Below are 19,693 nucleotides of genomic sequence, written 5' to 3'. Positions count from 1 at the left end.
AAATACATGGCATGATCCCTCCATAGCTCGGGCTTGGGGGTTGCATTTTTAAAGTCTCTGTGAGAATATTTTTACCCCGCTAACAGGAGTTTTTATGATGTCATTACAACACAACCCTCTTTTATATGATGTCATTCAATTCCTTATTATTTATTAGTGATGGGCCCTAGGCATAGATATGCTCCTTTTGCCCATGCATTAAAATTACCCTGCCTGTAGGTGCTGGTTACACTAGCAAGGGGACTCTATGGGGCAGATTCACTTAAGGGTGAAGTGGCCGTCACTAGAGACAATTGGTCAGAAATCCCATCCACAGGGACATCGCCATTTCACTTACAGGTGTAGAGGACAATTCGCTAGCGAAAGAGACCGTCGCTATCGTTCATTCGCACCCTATCGCCAGGCGACTTTTCCCTCTGGTGAACGGTCGTTACTATGCAAATTCACTAATATGCAAATTTTGCTGAACATTACCCCTTCTTAAAGCTATCTAATGTATCAGCCTGTACCACTGATTCAGGGAGAGTATTCCACATCTTCACAGCTCTCACCAAACCACTTCCCAATATTTAGCCGGAACCTCTTTTCTTCTAATCGGAATGGGTAACCTTGTGTCAGCTGGAAAGACCTACTGGTAAATAAAGCATTAGAGAGATTATTATATGATCCCCTTATATATTTATACATAGTTATCATATCACCCCTTAAGCGCCACTTCTCCAGCGTGAACATCCCCAATTTGGCCAGTCTTTCCTCATAGCTAAGATTTCCCATACCTTTTACCAGCTTAGTTGCCCTTCTCTGTACCCTCTATGCCCCTTTTAATACAGCTCAAGACCTTATTTGCCTTTGATGCTGCTGACTGGCATTGCTTGCTACAGCCAAGTTTATCATCTACAAGGACTCCAAGGTTCTTTCCATAATGGATTTGCCTAGTGCAGTCCCATTAAAGTAGATATTTTTACATCCCAGGTGCATGACTTTACATTTATCAACATTGAATCTTATTTGCCACTTAGCTGCCCAGATTGCTAGTTTGTTAAGAGCCTGTTTCAAGTGCCACATTCTGGATGGAATTAATTGGGCTGGATAGTTTTGTCATCTGCAAACACTGATACATTACTTGCAATAAGTCATTAATAAACAAGTTAAATAAAAGTGGACCCAATACTGAGCCTTTAGGGACGCCACTAAGAACCTTACTCCAAGTAGAGAATGTCCCACTAACAACCACCCTCTGTACCCAATCCTGTAGCCAGTTTCCTATCCATGGGAAAACAACTTCATGAAGCCCAACAGACCTTAGTTTAGAAAGCAGTCGTTTGTGGGGCACAGTATCAAACGCTTTTGCAAAATCCAAATAGATCACATCAACTGCCCCCCCCCCACTGTCCAGCATCTTACTTACCTCATCATAAAAAGCAATCAAATTTGTCTGACATGACCAATCTTTCATAACGCCATGCTGATTGCTGCTCATAATGCCATAGGACACTATGGCATTATGATTTGTCACTAGGACAAAATTTTGAATGTGATCCCTAAACAAGCCTTCAAATAATTTGCCCACCACAGATGTCAAGTTAACTGGCCTATAATTGCCAGGCTGAGATTGTAATCCCTTTTTAAATATTGAAATTAATTTTTCCACAATCCATAGGCAAAATACCAGATGAAAGCGAATCGGAGAAAATCAGAAATAGGGGCTGGTCTAAAACTGAACTAAGCTCTCTTAGAACCGGGGGTGTATGCCATCAGGCCCTGGAGCCTTGTTTACATTAATTTTTATTAAAGCTTTATAGATCATATCCTGAATCAGCCACTGACTAGATTGAGCTGAGCCATCAGCGCCACTATTAAGTGAGCCTGGGAACTCAGACTCCTCTATTGTATACACTGAAGAAAAGAACTAATTTAGCACATTTGCCTTTTCGGTATCTGTTACTATTATGTTCAAATAATTTTTTTAACTAATTTGAGGGGCATACCACATTTGTTTAAGGGTGGGCTCATGTCTATAGGATTTTTTCTTTTTTTTGTTACTCCATTGTTCATCTAAAATTTGCCAATCATTACTATGGCTCTTAACCCAGTGCCCTTGCAATTGCAGCTTATTTATCTTTATTACATTACATCTGCTGAGTGTGCACTGTTTTGTACTGTCCCTGCACTGTGCTGACCTGTCTTGCAGGAGTTGCATATTTTTGCGCTTGAACTTTTTGTCTGTTGTCCAGTACATCTATGTTGTGTTGTGTAGCACCATGGTCCTAGAGGAACGTTGTTTCGTTTCACTGTGTACTGTACAAATGTATATGGATGAAATGACAATAAACTCACTCTTGACTCTTGACTTGACTCAAACAGGTTCAGTGGAATTTGCACTCAGATTCTGGGTTGGCACTCTCAGCAGCAGCTTGGGGTATCACTTGGGTTTTAGGTGTTTAGTCCCTTCACTGAAGGATAAGGTTCCTCCTTGTCAAGGTCTGCACACAATGGCAACTGGGGGACTTACATTGGGCACCAACTCACCTTGATCTCTGTGCTGTGCTCTCATTCTCTTAACAACCCCCTGGGCTGAAGGCCATCTCCCAAGCCATATGGATTCCATTCAAGATGGTGCCATTTCCTGATGACATCATTGCTGGCATGGGGAACCATTGGGAAGCCAGAGGACCCAAAGTCTCTGCAGAGGAACCAAAGATGCGGGTAAATATTAACTGTTCCCTACATATTCTTAAGCATTTTGCTTGGTGTGCAGCACAGATGGAATCAGAGTAATTCTACAATTAGTCTCAGTGTGATAGTTTAACTAATCGTATAAGCTTTTCTAAGAAAGAGCAGTTAGACTTTCAGGTAATGCAATTATCTGCATTACATTGGGTTATTTCTGGTGTACAAAGGGGGATGCTTCCTAATGTTCGCTGTAAACGCTACCTTTTCCCATGCTTCAGATCAGCAGTGTTGAAATCATGGTAGGCTTGAAACCCCCCAAACCTCTGCTCCATCAGAATGAATAACCACAAATATTTTCTGCCCATACAGAGAGTAATGCCAGAGATACCTAAAAAATGAAATGCAGTAGTGATGTATGGGTTGACCCGAAACCTGTGGTGAAAAGCGGGTGTGGGTCGGGTGCAGGTTGAATTTTTTCCTGACCAGCACATCACTAAACCTCAGATATACTCTGTCCAAGTAGAGGGCAGGCCAGTTGATGCATACAAAACAAGTACACAAAAAAGTGTAAAAGTGGGTTGTGCGAACACTCCAAGGCCAAGTAAAATGTACAAGAACAATAGAAGTGGCCAAATTAGTAGCACACATAAAAAAGAGGGGATTGATCAATTCACATGGGCAGTCTATCTCCCCTAAAAGCCACATGTAGAGGAGGATTAATCCTGCTGTGGTCTAGGCAGTCTCTCTCCTATAAAAGCTACACATGCAAAAATAATTGGTGGGCCAAATCTCCCTATGGTGATTGTTGTTGTGGTTGAAAGGGGCATTTTGGTGACTCCACACTGTTTGGAGATCAGAGTATTTTCACACAAAAAGGTCTATAGAGATCTTGGGTATGATTGGTGCCATAAAATCTCATGGAGTTCCAGATCTATCATATGGGCCTCCAGCTGAATAACCTTGATTTACAACATGTGCCCAATGTTTGTCTTTTGTGTTTGGATGGCAAACAATCATTAAAGATGCCTTTGTTATCGTTACGGGATTGGATCTTACAGTCCTTCGTTAACGTGCAACAGCCCACTGGTGATGGAGAAATCGGTGCAATATTACTGCAATATTAACCCTGGCGTAAAAGTTCATTGGGTACATGTATAAGGTTCCCCCAATACTTGTGTCTAAATGAACAGGCAACATGGAGAAATGGATTCGACTCTCTGCACCAAATCTCATCTTACCTAACAGCAGCTGTCTACACATCCCGACCAACCTATAGTTTGTTATTTACATGACTATGTTAATACCATTATTTACGTGAGTACTGAAGGATAAGAAATGTGCAACAACTGGGCAGAATGTAAACATCACTGTAATATGCCCAGGTCATCAATAAAAGCAGTTTTATTGCAATACAATCAGTTTTGGTGCTGTTCGATACCATGGAATTAGGATTTCCATGGATATACACTATAAAAAGGTGTTTTCAGCTTAGCAGAGGGAGACAAAAATGCTCAAAATTGGATGTTTTCCCAATGAATCTCTTCCTCTCCCAAATACAACTGCACAAAAGCATAAACAGTTGTAGACTATATATTTGAATACTTTTAAAGCTATGACAGTTTGCTCCAGGATAAATTTCAAGCAACAGATTAAATGATTCATGTAAAGACCACCTGATAACTGGTTGCTATGGGTTACTAGACCTGGAACAAATATTTTACATAATATGAGACTCTCCCACTTGGGCAGTACACACAATTAGAAGGGGGTAGACTAGAAATAAGGAGTATACTTATAATCGTTTAAATGATTGCCATTCAGTTGGGATTATGTAGAAAACAGTAGCACGGGAAAGGGAGGGGGTCACAGGAGACCTGTGACGCAAACAAACTTGGTGTAGAGGGGGCCCAGCCCCTGAAATATCCCTGGTAGAAAAGGTGCATAAACACTGTTTTTACTTCCAAAAATAAATATATAGTAGATGCCACATTTTACATTTTCTTGGAATTTACACCAATTTTTCTTTGTCCCACACTGCCTATTTTTCATTCCTGGATTTTACATTTCCCCGGAATTCATGTTGTTTTGACCATGAACATAAAACTGTCTGTGTGCTCACTGGTACCAGTTCCCCATCCCCCATAGGCTCATGGTGTAACGCAACCCCTCCCCTCTCTTCCTTACTACAGGAAGCAAAGGGACTTCAACTTCCAGAATCCATCACTTCACAAAGTAACAAGGTTATGGTGGCCATACCGAGCAGAATTTAGCTGCCAATTCGGCTCTTTCAGTTCAAGTTGGCAGCTTACTTTCCAGTATATAGGACAATCCCATGGTCATATACAACAAATATCTGCTATTTTAGATATCAAACAGACTGGTTTAAAAATCTCATCTGGGTGATGACCGCATTGACGTCGCCAAAAGATTGGGTCATCCCGAAGTCACCCCAGTGGGCATATCAAGGAAAGATTCACTTATTTTCACCAAACGAGAGACTCTTTTAAAGTGTGGCCAGCTATCAGCTATCTGTGGAATCAGGTATGTTTCTGTAAAATAAATATTATTTATGGAAATTCAGACAGTTTTTATGTTTTCTACATAACATGGTTGTATTTTTCTACATAAGACCAACTAAATGAGCTTATGTCAAAAAGGGGGGGGGGGATATGTTTTCCCTTTAAGGAGCACCAATATGTTTAACCAAGCTGTTAGGTAAGATGGCAGCAAACTCCACAATGTGGTAAGTCTATGTGGGTATCTTCTATTAAGTAATTGGACTGATGGGCACAAAGTTTCCTCCAGTAATACTATAACATAGCAACCAATGAATAGGCCTCATGCTCTGATCTGCTTTGTGAAAGCAATGATGATTGGTTGCTATTGGTTACAGGACCTACAGTAAACTTCTCATCTATCAGTACATTACGTAAGTCTCCAACATTCTCTTGCTTCCATAATGAAAACCGGAAGGTGAAATTTGAAAACTTTCCTGTGCTACTGTGATTTGTCTGTGTAATTTGCAGCTGCCTTAGGTACATATATGATGCACTAGGCGAAATAATCTGCTCAGTGAACAGAGAACAGTCAATATTATACTTATAACTGAACCTGCAATTTACTTGTCCTTTAAAACCCTGTTACAGAAAGTGACGGATCGAACTTTGATTTCAGCAACCTGATATGAGCAAGACAAGTCCCATAGTGAGTTTAATTACCTGATATTGATTGAGATGGACCCTGCAAATCAAATCCCTGATATTGCAATAATCTAATAAATGCTATACAGGAGTACAGTGCAGTTTGACTGCCTGGTTATGGATTTAATTCCCAGATAATTAGTGAGCCTAGAGTTTAATTTCTGATTACTCAGTCTCATGTCTTGACAGTGGCAGAGACTGATCAATAAAGTCCGTAATTCCACAGGAACAGGACTGAATCCCCTTAATCGGGCGGGACATATCCGTACAGCGAGTGTCATTGGTCATTAACCATGACTAATGAGTTCAATCAATTACTGCTAAAAAAGAACCAACAGTCAAGAAAGAATTAAACTATAAACCAAATATCTTATATTTTGGGCTTCTGTGCCATCCCAATCCCCCACAGCCCTTTAGCAGGAAAGATTTGTGCCTCTGAAAATGCCCCAGATACCAGTTAGAATCTTGGACCTCTCAACAGAGTGTATTTTTCCCAGTGAGCGACAACTGGCCCTAGAATGTAAATACTGGTTAGAATCTGTCCTCGGAGTGTCCGTTGCCAAGGTATCAAGTCTATTTCCCAGTGACAGAGAACTGGCCCTAGAATGCAAACACCAGTTAAAATTAGTGACCCGGAGTGTCAGTTTCCAAAGTATCAGGGTTATTTCCTAGTGACTTGAGAACTGGCCCTAGAATTAAATACCAATTAGAATTGGAGACCCAGAGTGTCAGTTCCCAAGGTATCAGAGCTATTTCCTAGTGATTGAGAACTGGCCCTAGAATGTAAATACCACTTAGAATTGGAGACCCAGTGTGTCAGTTCTCAAGGTATCAGGGCTATTTCCTAGTGACTGAGAACTGGCCCTAGAATGTAAATACCTCTTAGAATTGGAGACCCAGAGTGTCAGTTCCTAAGGTATAGGGGCTATTTCCTAGTGACTGAGAACTGGTCCTAGAATGTAAACACCAGTTAAAATTAGAGACCCAAAGTGTCAGTTCCCAAAGTATCAGGGTTATTTCCTAGTGACTTGAGAACTGGCCCTAAAATTTAAATACCAGTTTGAATCTAAGACCAGCCCCCAGAGTGTCATTTACTCTCAAAGTATGAAGTCTATTTGCCAGTGACAGAGAACTGGCCCTACAATTAGGGATGCACCAAATCCAGGATATGGCTAGCATTCAGCCTTCTTCAGAAGGATTAGGCTGAATCCGCAAGCCTGATATAGACCATTTCTTATAAAATCACCAATCAGATTAGGGTTGGGTAATTGCTGTTGGAACACTCAATTAACCACCATTGTAACTACCCAATCTATGTTAAAAACATTTGATTCAATGAATATCTAAAACAGTTTACTTTCTCAATTTCTCTAGCAGGGGGTGCAGTTGTACATATTACAAATAGTATAAAGTGTAAGTAATAAATTATACATAGCAAGTTACATCAAATAATTAATGTTTTATCTCTGAAATGGCTTGGAGAAAGCAGATCACCTAATGTATGGGCCCTTTTAGCTACACTGCCTAACCCTTGATCTAAGGTTTTAAATAAGACTGGATCTGTATGGGAAGGAATTTTTTTTACAATATTGATAACCTTTTTATATTGTTTACTACAGTATATCTTGTAATAAAAGTAACTGTATCCTTGAATTGTCTGTGTTTTTTTTGTTGTTTAGGTACCAAAAGTTCCTCTATCTCTATATTCGCTGCCCTCTTAAATGTATGGTTAATATTTGTTTTGTTATAACCTCTCTCTTGAAATCGATCCTTCATGTCTCCTGCTAATCTGTAATATTCTTTTTCAGTGGAGCAGTTCCTCCTAAATAGCAGGAACTGGCCCACTGGAATCCCTCCTATCAATTTTTTTGAATGGCAAGAGTGGGTGTGTAGAAGGGTGTTTCCACTACACGGCTTACGGTAAATAGTGGAAAGGACTCTCTGTCCCTCAGACATTAGGTTCACATCTAAAAATTCTATTTTTTTTATGAGAAAATTTACTGGTATATTTCAAATTCAAATTATTGGAATTTAGTACTGAAACAAATACACGTATATTGAATTGTTCCTCACTTCCTTCCCATTAAGTGCTGAGAGGCATGAAACGCGTTAGGCTCCATGTGGGGTAAAGTTGTTTTTTAATTGTTACAATAAATACTTTTTAATACAGCATGACTTTATTGAGAAATGGCTTACCTCTGTTTGGTCACTAGAGGTCTCTGTCATGCTTCACTTTTTCTATACTGCAATGTGATCCCCAGGGTCAATATATTGTTTTCTTTTGAATCCACATTCCTGGCCAAACCAAATCTAAATCCTGTGAGTTGTAAAAAAATGTTTAACTGCACACTACAGGTGCCCTTCCTTGCATTTGTAAATTAGGGTTCAGATTTGGTTTAGTCAAAATCCCAAATAGTGTACCCTGAGTGTCAGTTCCCAAAGTATCGTGTCTATGTCCCAGTGATTGAGAACTGGCCCTAGAATGTAAATAGGCAGCAAAAAAATCCCTATTTCCCCTAGGTTCTCTCCTGGTGATAATTGCCTAGTGTTGGCTGGAGGGGTCGGCACCTCTCCCAATAGTATCAACACAGAAATTTGCCAAACACAAAAGGCTAGTGTAGCGGGGATATTCCCTGCGTGTTTATTTAGTCATGTGATGTAACATTTCGGGGGCGTGCCCCTTCCTCAGACATGCAGAAGCACTCTCAATCAGTGTTTAAAAACCCATAGTGATTTGCATAATTAATACAATAAACCAGTATTTAAGTGAAAAATACTTAAACAAATACATTGTGAACAGTATTTTTTTAAAAAGAATACATAGTTGGACACATTTAACAACGCTACAGATAACAATTCACATTGTTATCTGTAGCGTTGTTAAATATATCCAACTTTTTAACTGTTCTTTTTAAAAAAATACTGTTCACAATGTATTTGTTTAAGTATTTTTCACTTAAATACTGGTTTATTGTATTAATTAATTAATTTATTCTTTAAATGTTTCCTTACAATATTACATACAATGTATCCAGTTTGATGTACTAATCTTTGATTTTTTTGTAGATAATTGCATTGAACAACCTACTATCCAGGGACAGCTTACGGATAGGGTAAGATAGTAATGTATATTTGGTTTATTAATATTTTATAAAAAAATTTTGGTATACACAACTGCATTTGTGTTTTTCCTTATCCACTAGGTTAATGGACCTTACATGTTTGAATTTACTGACTTAATATCAAAAAAATCTTTTAGCAAATATTTGCACACTTTTGAATTTTCTTCGTACAGATTGGACTTGCACAACAAAGAGGACTTTACCACTTGGAGATTGGGACTAACACTGCCTGAATTTTCTAAAAAATGTTTCTAAAAAAATTTTTCTAAAGTTTTCTAATTTTTTATGAAGCTTTTTTATTAAGCTCTTACATGGTTTTAAGGTCTCTTTTAAAAAAACTGTTCGCAATGTATTCTTTTTAAAAAAAATACTGTTCACAATGTATTTGTTTATCTAAGTATTTTTCACTTAAATACTGGTTTATTGTATTAATTATGCAAATCACTATGGGTTTTTAAACACTGATTGAGAGTGCTTCTGCATGTCTGAGGAAGGGGCACGCCCCCGAAACGTTACATCACATGACTAAATAAACGTGCAGGGGATATCCCCGCTACACTAGCCTTTTGTGTTTGGCAAATTTCTGTGTTGTTCCTAGAATGTAAATACCAGTTAGAATTGGAGACCTCCCCGCAGAGTGTCAGTTCCTAAGGTATCGGGTCTATTTCCCAGTGACGGAGAACTGGCCCTACAATTAGGGATGCATCGAATCCAGGATTCGGTATTCGGCCAGGATTCAGCCTTTTAAAGAAGGATTCAGCTGAATCCATGTGCCTGGCTGAACCAAATCCAGATCCTTAAAATTATGTGAGTTTTCGTCACACAAATAGAAAGTAAAAATGGTTTAACTGCACATTACATGTGCCCTTCCTTGCATTTGTAAATTAGGGTTCAGATTCAGTTCAGCCAAAATCCTAATAGTGATGACCTGTCCCCAGAGTGTCAGTTCCCAAGGTATCGGGTCTGTTTAGTAGTGATGGAGAACTGGCCCTGGAATGTAAATACCAGTTAGAATTGGAGACCCAGAGTGCCAGTTCCCAAAGTATGAGCTATTTCCTAGTGACTGAGAACTGGTCCTAGATTGTAAATACTAGTTAAATTTAATTTGTAAATTGGGGTTCAGATTTGGTACAGCCAAAATCCCAAATAGTGACATGTCCCCAGAGTGGTAAATGCCAGTTAGAATTGGAGAACCAGAGTGTCAGTTCCCAAGGTATCAGGGTTATTTCCCAGGGACTGAGAGTGACTAGATTGTAAATACCAGTCAATGTACCTTTCCCAGCAGCATGTGAGACCCGTTCCCAGGAGTGGCAGTTACTAAATCTATTCCCCAATCACTGAGAACTGATAACCCCAGAGGAGCCCATAAGAAAAAGCACCATAAGAAAAGCAAATGCAGATAAGGAATGTATAACATCAGACGCGAAGTAAATAAATGTCTGACACGGGGCTACACTGAGGGCGGAAGTAGCCAGGCTGCACTGCGGGCGGAAGTACCCGGGCTGCACTGAGGGCGGAAGTACCCGGAAACAGCAGCGAGAGGAGGGTGAGAACAGAGCTAGGAGGAATAACAATAAGAGGGCGGGGAGGAGCAGGAAGTGAGTAGCGCTAGGCCGGGCCTAGGTAGCGGCTGCAGTGAGGAGGTGCCAGTCTTTCCCAGGCTGCAGTGCGCACCAGTGAGAGGAGGAAGGATAGAGCAGTCGGGCCGCCGCTTCCCTCGCCATGTTGCAGTGAGTGCGGTTCTCCCAGAAGCCCCAGTGTCTGTGCGTGCGGCCCGGGCTCGGCTCTGGAGCTGTGAGTATGTCCCGGTGTTAGTACAGTCCATAGGCCGCACGGGGCTCGAGGTGGGAGGGAGTAAGGGAGGGGAAGGTGCCTGGGTGTAGGGCTCATACTTTGTGTTTGTATGGGGAGGCCATGCCCGCACCGACTCTGTGGCTCCTCCTCAACTACAACTCTACACTCCATAGACTTGCTGGGAGTTGTCGTTTAGCTGGGAAGCCACAGGTTAAAAGATATTTGGAGTTTACACTGGCTTCTGTAAGTACAAGGGATGCCCCTCCCCCAGGCCTTTCACTTGTTGTTAATGAACTGCAACTCTCAACTCTCACAACTCTTCTTTAGTTCAGCAACATCTTCATGCTGTTCCATAAGGTTGGGATGGTGCTAAGTGGTTTTGTGGTTGCTCCAGGGACTTGCTGGGAGTTGTAGTTCCTGGGCTTCTGGTGAAACTGAATATAGTGTGTGGGAATGTGATTTCATGTTAAATTACAATAAGTGAAGCATTTGGCTGCTTATTTTCTGCTCGTGCTCAAGAGGTGTATTCCTTGGTAGTCATGTGAATCGTCCTGTCGGGATAACAGCACCTGAGGTTTTGCTTTATGGCTGACATTTGAGCAGCTTTTAACTATGACTGAGGTCTTGCTATATGGCTGGCTTTTGAGCAGCTTTTAACTATGACTGAGGTCTTGCTTTATGGCTGGCATTTGAGCAACTCTTAACAAAAGATGAGGTTTATGGCTGGCATTTGAGCAGTTTTTAATAGCGGCTGAGGACTTGCTTTATGGCTGGCATTTGAGCAGTTCTTATTAACATTGGCTGAGGCCTTGCTTTATGGCTGGCATACGAGCAGCTTTTAACTGTGACCGAGGTCTTGCTTTATGGCTGGCATTTGAGCAGCTTTTAACTGTGACCGAGGTCTTGCTTTATGGCTGGCATTTGAGCAGCTTTTAACTGTGACCGAGGTCTTGCTTTATGGCTGGCATTTGAGCAGCTTTTAACTGTGACCGAGGTCTTGCTTTATGGCTGGCATTTGAGCAGCTTTTAACTGTGACTGAGGTCTTGCTTTATGGCTGGCATTTGAGCAGCTTTTAACTGACTGAGGTCTTGGCATTTGAGCAGCTCTTAAAGTGATACTGAAAAGTTTCTATAAAAATCATAGGAACGTGTCTGTATCAAGTAATTGCACCCGAAATATTTTCCCTCAAAGCTGCCCCCAGCCCTGCGAACCTTTGCGCAACCAACCTGCTCACACTATTAACGGATATTCTGCCTTGCCTCCATGATGCGGGGCAGGGGGCGGAGCAATCCTTCCAAAGGCTGAAGTCCTGTTTTCATTCATAAGTAGCATTGACTTTGAGGGGGGCTTTCAGGGAAAATATTCCAGGTGCAACCACTACTTGATGCTAACACGTTCTATGATTTTTATAGGAATGTGTCCGTATGGCTTTAACAACGGCTGAAGTTATTTTAAGAGATACTGGCACCATTTCTCTGATAGGAAAGAGACACTATTGCTGTAAGGGCAGTGGCACACCAGGTGATAGTCAGAATCTTACTGGCCACGTAATTTCCTGCTCACGGCTGTGTTGCAGAGATCAACTTCCTGTCCCACAGTCAAAATTTCATACATTTGAAGCTAGAATCCAGGGTAATTCGAGGCTTACCACTGTCAAAAATGGGGCTGGGTGCTCGCGCCCCAGACCTTCAGCAAGGGGGAGTCACTTCATAGGCAATTTTTGTAGTTGTAGGCCGGCACCAATCAGTAACATCCAAAAGTAGAACCCAGGAGTCAAAAGTACAAAAAGTTTTTATGTTACATTATGTAAAAAAAGCCTTGCATGTTTCGTGTCATTAAAATACAATTAATCATATTCTGTCCCTCAAGTAGAGTCCTGCGCTAGTCAATTTTCTGAGACCCATACCCCAAAATTAGCCCCCGTTGCCCACGTAATTTCCTGCTCACGGCTGTGTTGCAGAGCATGGACTTCTTGTCCCACAGTCAAATTTTCATACATTTGAAGCTAGAATCCAGGGTAATTATAAGATTACCACTGTCAACGTTGGCTCTGGGTGCTCCAGTCTGTCCCTCAAGTAGAGTCCTGCACGAGTCAATTTTCTGAGACCCATACCCTGAAATTAGCCCCCGTTGATCCGCTACCCAACCCAGCCCGCAATTGGTCAATTTACCTTGCAAGCTTGGATCATCCAGGTAAATGGTAAAATTAGCCACATCACGTGGGAGGGGACCATTCCCGCACTTTAGCCGCCTACCCAAACCCGTTGTCCCGCAGACATGATGGATTAACACAAACACACTTCCTTTTTACACCTAAGAGAATGAGGTGACTTTCACCTCTGTTACTCTCACTCCTGTCATGCTTACATGGAATAAATAAATAGCGCACCCACTGATTGTCTGATATCCAGGCATGCGGATCACCAAGCAGCAGCACTTTCTTTTATTGCTTGGGAGCTGATTATCTACAGCTACAGCACAGGTTGCTGGTACAGGCAGTGATAAATATAAGTGACATTTGTAACTTCAAAACGCCAGAAAATTCCTCGCTTTGGTGAGAATCGGAGGAACTGTTAGTTTAGGGTGCTGTTGACTTCAAGGGCTACTGCCTGTCACCCACACATAAAGGGCATGTTTCAGGTGGAAAATATTCACTTTTTTTATTCACCCTGCAAGCGCAATGACTGGTGGTTGTTGCTGAATTCACTTGCTGGTTGCATGGCAGCAGATAAAACACTAATGGTGACCATAGGCATTTTGCCAGTAAAGAAGATTACCATTTGCTCCTGGTTGCTTTGTATTGGCACGAGTAGAAAGGACTAGAAGTAGTCTTCTAGAAACAAGGGCTTTGCCATGTAAGTTGATAATCACAGATCTGTGTTTGTGGTGCTTTGCATTGATGTCAGCAAGAAGCGAGTAAGGCTGTTTGCTACTTAAAGAGATTAAAGGGATTCGGTCATGATTCTTATGGTGTCATTTTTATTTCTAAATTACACAGTTTACACTGCAAATAATTCACTCTGCAATACAAAATGTAATTCCTGAACCAGCAAGTATTTTTTCTAGTTGTAATATTGTTGTGTAGGCGCCATCTCAGGTCATTTTGCCTGGCCATGTGCTTTCAGAAAGAGCCAGCACTCTAGGATGGAACTGCTTTCTGGCAGGCTGTTGTTTCTCCTACTCAATGTAACTGAATGTGTTGCAGTGGGACCTGGATTTTACTATTGAGTGCTGTTCTTAGATCTAGTAGCCAGCTGTTATATTGTGTTAGGGAGCTGTTAACTTGTTACCTTCCCATTGTTCTGTTGTTAGGCTGCTGGGGGGAAAGGGAGGAGATGATATCACTCCAACTTGCAGTACAGCAGTAAAGAGTGACTAAAGTTTATCAGAGCACAAGTCACATGAATGGGGGCAGCTGGGAAACTGACAATATGTCTAGTCCGATTTCAAAATGAAATATAAAAAAATCTGTTTGCTCTTCTATGAAACGGATTTCCGTGCAGAATTCTGCTGTAGTCGCGCTATTAACTGATGCGTTTAGAAAATAAACATGTCCCATGACAGAATCCCTTTAAGTATTCACAAGGCCTATTGTGCAATCGTGCCAAAATGCAGGAAAAGCAATGTTTTACTGGCAGACAATCAGACTGACTTCAATAAAGAAAAGGTGTTTTTTTCCGATGTTCTGTTGCCTGTGATGGAGAAGATTTAGCAACGACAAAACATTCTATGTGTCATTTTCAAAAGGCTTGTCGGGTGCCTTTGAGATGCCATATACAAACAGGATTACCCAAAATATAACGTTTACAAAAATATATTGTTTTGTGGTTACTTTCATAGTTGGGACTTTAGCATAAAAGGCATAAAAATTTGTTGCACTTTTTATGATTTGCGGATTTCGACATGCGTCTTATTTGTGTAATCACATGTGCGTTTGCATGATTTTGGGGACTTAAAGATATGTTTTGATGTTGTGGTTTTTTTTTTTTTTTTTTTTAATTCAGTAGTATATCTTCTGTAAAGTGCAGCTGTAAATATAGATGTGAGTTTTGGCCTTACAGTTCTCTTTCCTGTTGTAGGTTTGTGATCCACTCGTGTGAAGAAGCTCCTTAGAACTAAACATTTGGTATTTGTGTGTTCAGGTGGTGTGATATTTTCAAGCATATTAGAAATTACATTTTTTTTTATCCTGGTATTTTAAAATTGTACAATAATACATATTCAAACATACGTTATTACTATAAAACTGAGCAGTTAAAGGGATCCTGTCATCAGAAAACATGTTTTTTCCAAAACGCATCAGTTAATAGTGCTACTCCAGCAGAAATCTGCACTGATATCCATTTCTCAAAAGAGCAAACAGATTTTTTTTTTTCTATTCAATTTTGAAATCTGACATGGGGCTAGACATTTTGTCAATTTCCCAGCTGCCCCTGGTCATGTGACATGTGCCTGCACTTTAGGAGAGAAATGCTTTCTGGCAGGCTGCTGTTTTTCCTCCTCAATGTAACTGAATGTGTCTCAGTGTAACATGGGTTTTTACTATTGAGTGCTGTTCTTAGATCTACCAGGCAGCTGTTATCTTGTGTTAGGGAGCTGTTATCTGGTTACCTTCCCATTGTTCTTTTGTTTGGCTGCTGGGAGGGAAAGGGAGGGGGTGATATCACTCCAACTTGCAGTACAGCAGTAAAGAGTGATTGAAGTTTATCAGAGCACAAGTCACATGACTTGGGGCAGCTGGGAAATTGACAATATGTCTAGCCCCATGTCAGATTTCAAAATTGAATAGAAAAAAATCTGTTTGCTCTTTTGAGAAATGGATTTCAGTGCAGAATTCTGCTGGAGCAGCACTATTAACTGATGCATTTTGAAAAAAATTTTTTTTTCCCATGACAGTATCCCTTTAAGCATTTTGCGTGTTTTGTAGGGGTGCACCGAATCCACTATTTTGGATTCCGAACCCCCCGAATCCTTTGCAAAAGATTCGGCCCAATACCGAACCGAATCCAAATTTTCATATGCAAATTAGGGATGAGAAGCTGAAATAAAAATATTATATAAATAAGTTGCTGTGTAGCAATGGGGGCAGCCATTCAAAGGATAAAACGCTCAAGTTACACAGCAGATAAGATCTGTAGAACATAATGGTGTTATCTGTTATCCACTATTCAACCTGTGCCATATAGACTTTTTCAATTTCCGCTATTGCTACACAAAAGCTTGTTTATATGAACTATAGTAGTATTTATGAAGCAAACACATCAGCTTTACCAGAGCAGAACAGCACATTATATTTTCATTACTTTAAAACACTTTCATTTTTTGCTTTTACTGTTCATTTATCTACTAAAAAACCCCCACATTCAAACATTAAATAAACCCAATAGGGTTGTTTGCCATCTATAAGGATTAATATCTTGATTGTGACCAGGTACAAGGTACTGTTTTATTATTGCAGAAACACAACTATAGTTTTATATAAACAAGCTGTTTTGGGGTTTGGGCCGACCCCTGGACGAAATGCGTGGGGCGGGTGTGGGTCAAGCTCTTCTCCTGCTCTCCCTGCCAGTGACCTAGTACTACTGGCTTCCGGCGCCAGAATTTATAGACTTTTGCGCGCCCCTTTTGTGACATCACTGCGGGTCTATATATAAAGGGGCGCAGCGGGCCCGGGTCGGATGCGAGTAGGGAGTGGGCGGGTTATGGTTGGGTGCGGGTTGAGAAATTCTTGACCCACGCATCGCTACAGGATACACATTAGATAAGCTCTGTAGTATACAAAGGGATTCTTCAGAACTTATCTGTTTTCTGTGTGTATCCTGTGCCTTTTCTCCATTTTCAGCTTGAATGGCTGCCCCCATGGCTACACAGCAGCTTATTTATATAAACTATAGTAGTACTTATCTGTTATCTACTGTGTATCCTGTGCTTGAATGGCTGCCCCCATGGCTACACAGCAGCTTATTTATATAAACTATAGTAGTACTTATCTGTTATCTACTGTGTATCCTGTGCTTGAATGGCTGCCCCCATGGCTACACAGCAGCTTGTTTATATAAACTATAGTAGTACTTATCTGTTATCTACTGTGTATCCTGTGCTTGAATGACTGCCCACTAGGCTACACATCAGCTTATTTATGTAAATTATAGTAGTACTTATCTGTTATCTACTGTGTATCCTGTGCTTGAATGACTGCCCACATGGCTACACAACAGCTTATTTATATGAACTATAGTAGATTTTTTTAAATAAACACACTAGTTGTACCAGTGCAACACAACAGTACGTTATATTTCCATTACTTTAAAAGACTTTAATTCTTTGGTGTTACTGTTCCTTTAACAATGAGGGAAGACGCTCGTTTTAATATCACTAGGTTCTCAGGCCTGAACAAGCTACTCAGCGAGAAAACATCCTTTTCAAAGAAAGTCTTCCTATAAACAATTACTCTTCTGGAAAGTGAACTCGGTGGCTTTGTTCAACAGTCGTGCCTGCGGACATGTCTTTTATAAGAATTCTATAATGCTGGTGGATTATTATAGATTATCCTATAGCCATTGTGATTTCCAGCTACTAGTATTCTCTGTTAACCATTGGCAGGTGCTTGTAGCTGGATTATTTGTTTGATGGAATAGTCTGACATTATACTATACATACAGTGGTGTGAAAAACTATTTGCCCCCTTCCTGATTTCTTATTCTTTTGCATGTTTGTCACACAAAATGTTTCTGATCATCAAACACATATAACTATTAGTCAAAGATAACACAAGTAAACACAAAATGCAGTTTTTAAATGAGGGTTTTTATTATTTAGGGAGAAAATAAATCCAAACCTGTGTGAAAAAGTAATTGCCCCCTGAACCTAATAACTGGTTGGGCCACCCTTAGCAGCAATAACTGCAATCAAGCGTTTGCGATAACTTGCAACGAGTCTTTTACAGCGCTCTGGAGGAATTTTGGCCCACTCATCTTTGCAGAATTGTTGTAATTCAGCTTTATTTGAGGGTTTTCTAGCATGAAACGCCTTTTTAAGGTCATGCCATAACATCTCAATAGGATTCAGGTCAGGACTTTGATTAGGCCACTCCAAAGTCTTCATTTTGTTTTTCTTCAGCCATTCAGAGGTGGATTTGGTGGTGTGTTTTGGGTCATTGTCCTGCTGCTGCACCCAAGATCGCTTCAGCTTGAGTTGACGAACAGATGGCCGGACATTCTCCTTCAGGATTTTTTGGTAGACAGTAGAATTCATGGTTCCATCTATCACAGCAAGTCTTCCAGGTCCTGAAGCAGCAAAACAACCCCAGACCATCACACTACCACCACCATATTTTACTGTTGGTATGATGTTCTTTTTCTGAAATGCTGTGTTACTTTTACGCCAGATGTAACGGGACGCGCACCTTCCAAAAAGTTCAACTTTTGTCTCGTCGGTCTACAAGGTATTTTCCCAAAAGTCTTGGCAATCATTGAGATGTTTTTTAGCAAAATTGAGACGAGCCTTAATGTTCTTTTTGCTTAAAAGTGGTTTGCACCTTGGAAATCTGCCCAGTCTCTTTCTTATGGTGGAGTCGTGAACACTGACCTTAATTGAGGCAAGTGAGGCCTGCAGTTCTTTAGATGTTGTCCTGGGGTCTTTTGTGGCCTCTCGGATGAGTTGTCTCTGCGCTCTTGGGGTAATTTTGGTCGGCCTGCCACTCCTGGGAAGGTTCACCACTGTTCCATGTTTTTGCCATTTGTGGATAATGGCTCTCACTGTGGTTCGCTGGAGTCCCAAAGCTTTAGAAATGGCTTTATAACCTTTGAAATTGAACTCAGGTGTGATAAACCACGGTTAAGTTATTTTTTAACAAGGGGGCAATCACTTTTTCACACAGGCCCATGTAGATTTGGAGTTTTTTTTTCTCCCTTAATAACGTAAACCTTCATTTAAAAACTGCATTTTGTGTTCAATTATGTTATCTTTGACTAATAGTTAACGGTTTTTGATGAGCAGAAACATTTAAGTGTGACAAACATGCAAAAGAATAAGAAATCAGGAAGGGGGCAAATAGTTTTTAACACCACTGTATACTGTGCTATACATATACTGTACTATACAGTACTACATCTCTCACCCACTTAATTCTGCCCACTCCTACACCGTGTCTTATTACCTTCCCTTTAGTTAGCTCTTTTGCACAGGACATTACTCACCTTTTGTACCGGTATTGGTTGTGATGTATGTAACTCCATATGTTCTACATATGTAATTCATGTGATTTAGTTGTATAAACTACTACGATTTTGGATTCGGCCGAACCCCCGAATCCTTTGTGAAAGATTCTGCCAAATACCAAACCTAATCTGAATCCTAATTTGCATATGCAAATTAGAGTTGGGAAGGGGAAACATTTTGACTTCTTTGTTTAAGGCCAAAAAGTCACACAATTACCCTCCCCGCCCCTAATTTGCTTATTTGGGAAGGGGAAATATTTTTACTTCTTTGTTTAGTGACAAAAAGTCAAGCTGTTTCCCTCCCCGTCCCTAATTTGCATATGCAAATTAGGATTCGGTTCGCCGGGCAGAAGGATTCGGCCGAATCCTGCTGATAAAGGCCCAATTCTGGGCAAATCCTGAACCAAATCTTGGATTCAGTGCATCCCTAGCATAAACACATTTAATTTACAGCCAATGAACTCGAAACAGGCAGACGGCACTTCTGGAAAGGGTTTTATTGGGGTTACTGCTGTAGAACCTTACGCGTTTCGGGAGTAAATCCCTTAATCATAGGCCTATGATTAAGGGATTTACTCCCGAAACGCGTAAGGTTCTACAGCAGTAACCCCAATAAAACCCTTTCTAGAAGTGCCGTCTGCCTGTTTCGAGTTCATTGGATGTACGCAGTGGGGACACTGCTCG

The 19,693-nt window shown here is 40.7% G+C and overlaps 1 protein-coding gene across 4 annotated transcripts in view; it reads left to right on the top strand.

The window, feature by feature from the left end:
- Positions 1 to 10,522: 10,522 nt before the first annotated feature.
- Positions 10,523 to 19,693, top strand: part of pum2.L (pumilio RNA binding family member 2 L homeolog) — a 65,357-nt gene continuing 56,186 nt past the window's right edge. The window contains exons 1-2 of one of the 4 annotated variants that reach the window (XM_041562046.1): positions 10,572 to 10,789; positions 14,870 to 14,932. The gene's annotated coding sequence lies outside the window, so the exon portion shown is untranslated. Of the gene's footprint in view, positions 10,542 to 10,571; positions 10,794 to 14,869; positions 14,933 to 19,693 lie in introns of those variants that run through there. The other 3 variants (XM_018261595.2, XM_018261593.2, XM_018261594.2) reach the window with 3 other exon arrangements.

This window comes from Xenopus laevis, chromosome 5L, assembly GCF_017654675.1.
Source record: "Xenopus laevis strain J_2021 chromosome 5L, Xenopus_laevis_v10.1, whole genome shotgun sequence".
NCBI classification, from domain to species: domain Eukaryota; kingdom Metazoa; phylum Chordata; class Amphibia; order Anura; family Pipidae; genus Xenopus; species Xenopus laevis.
The sequence above is the reverse complement of the archived record's forward strand: the minus strand, read 5'-3'. Positions and strand labels throughout refer to the sequence as shown.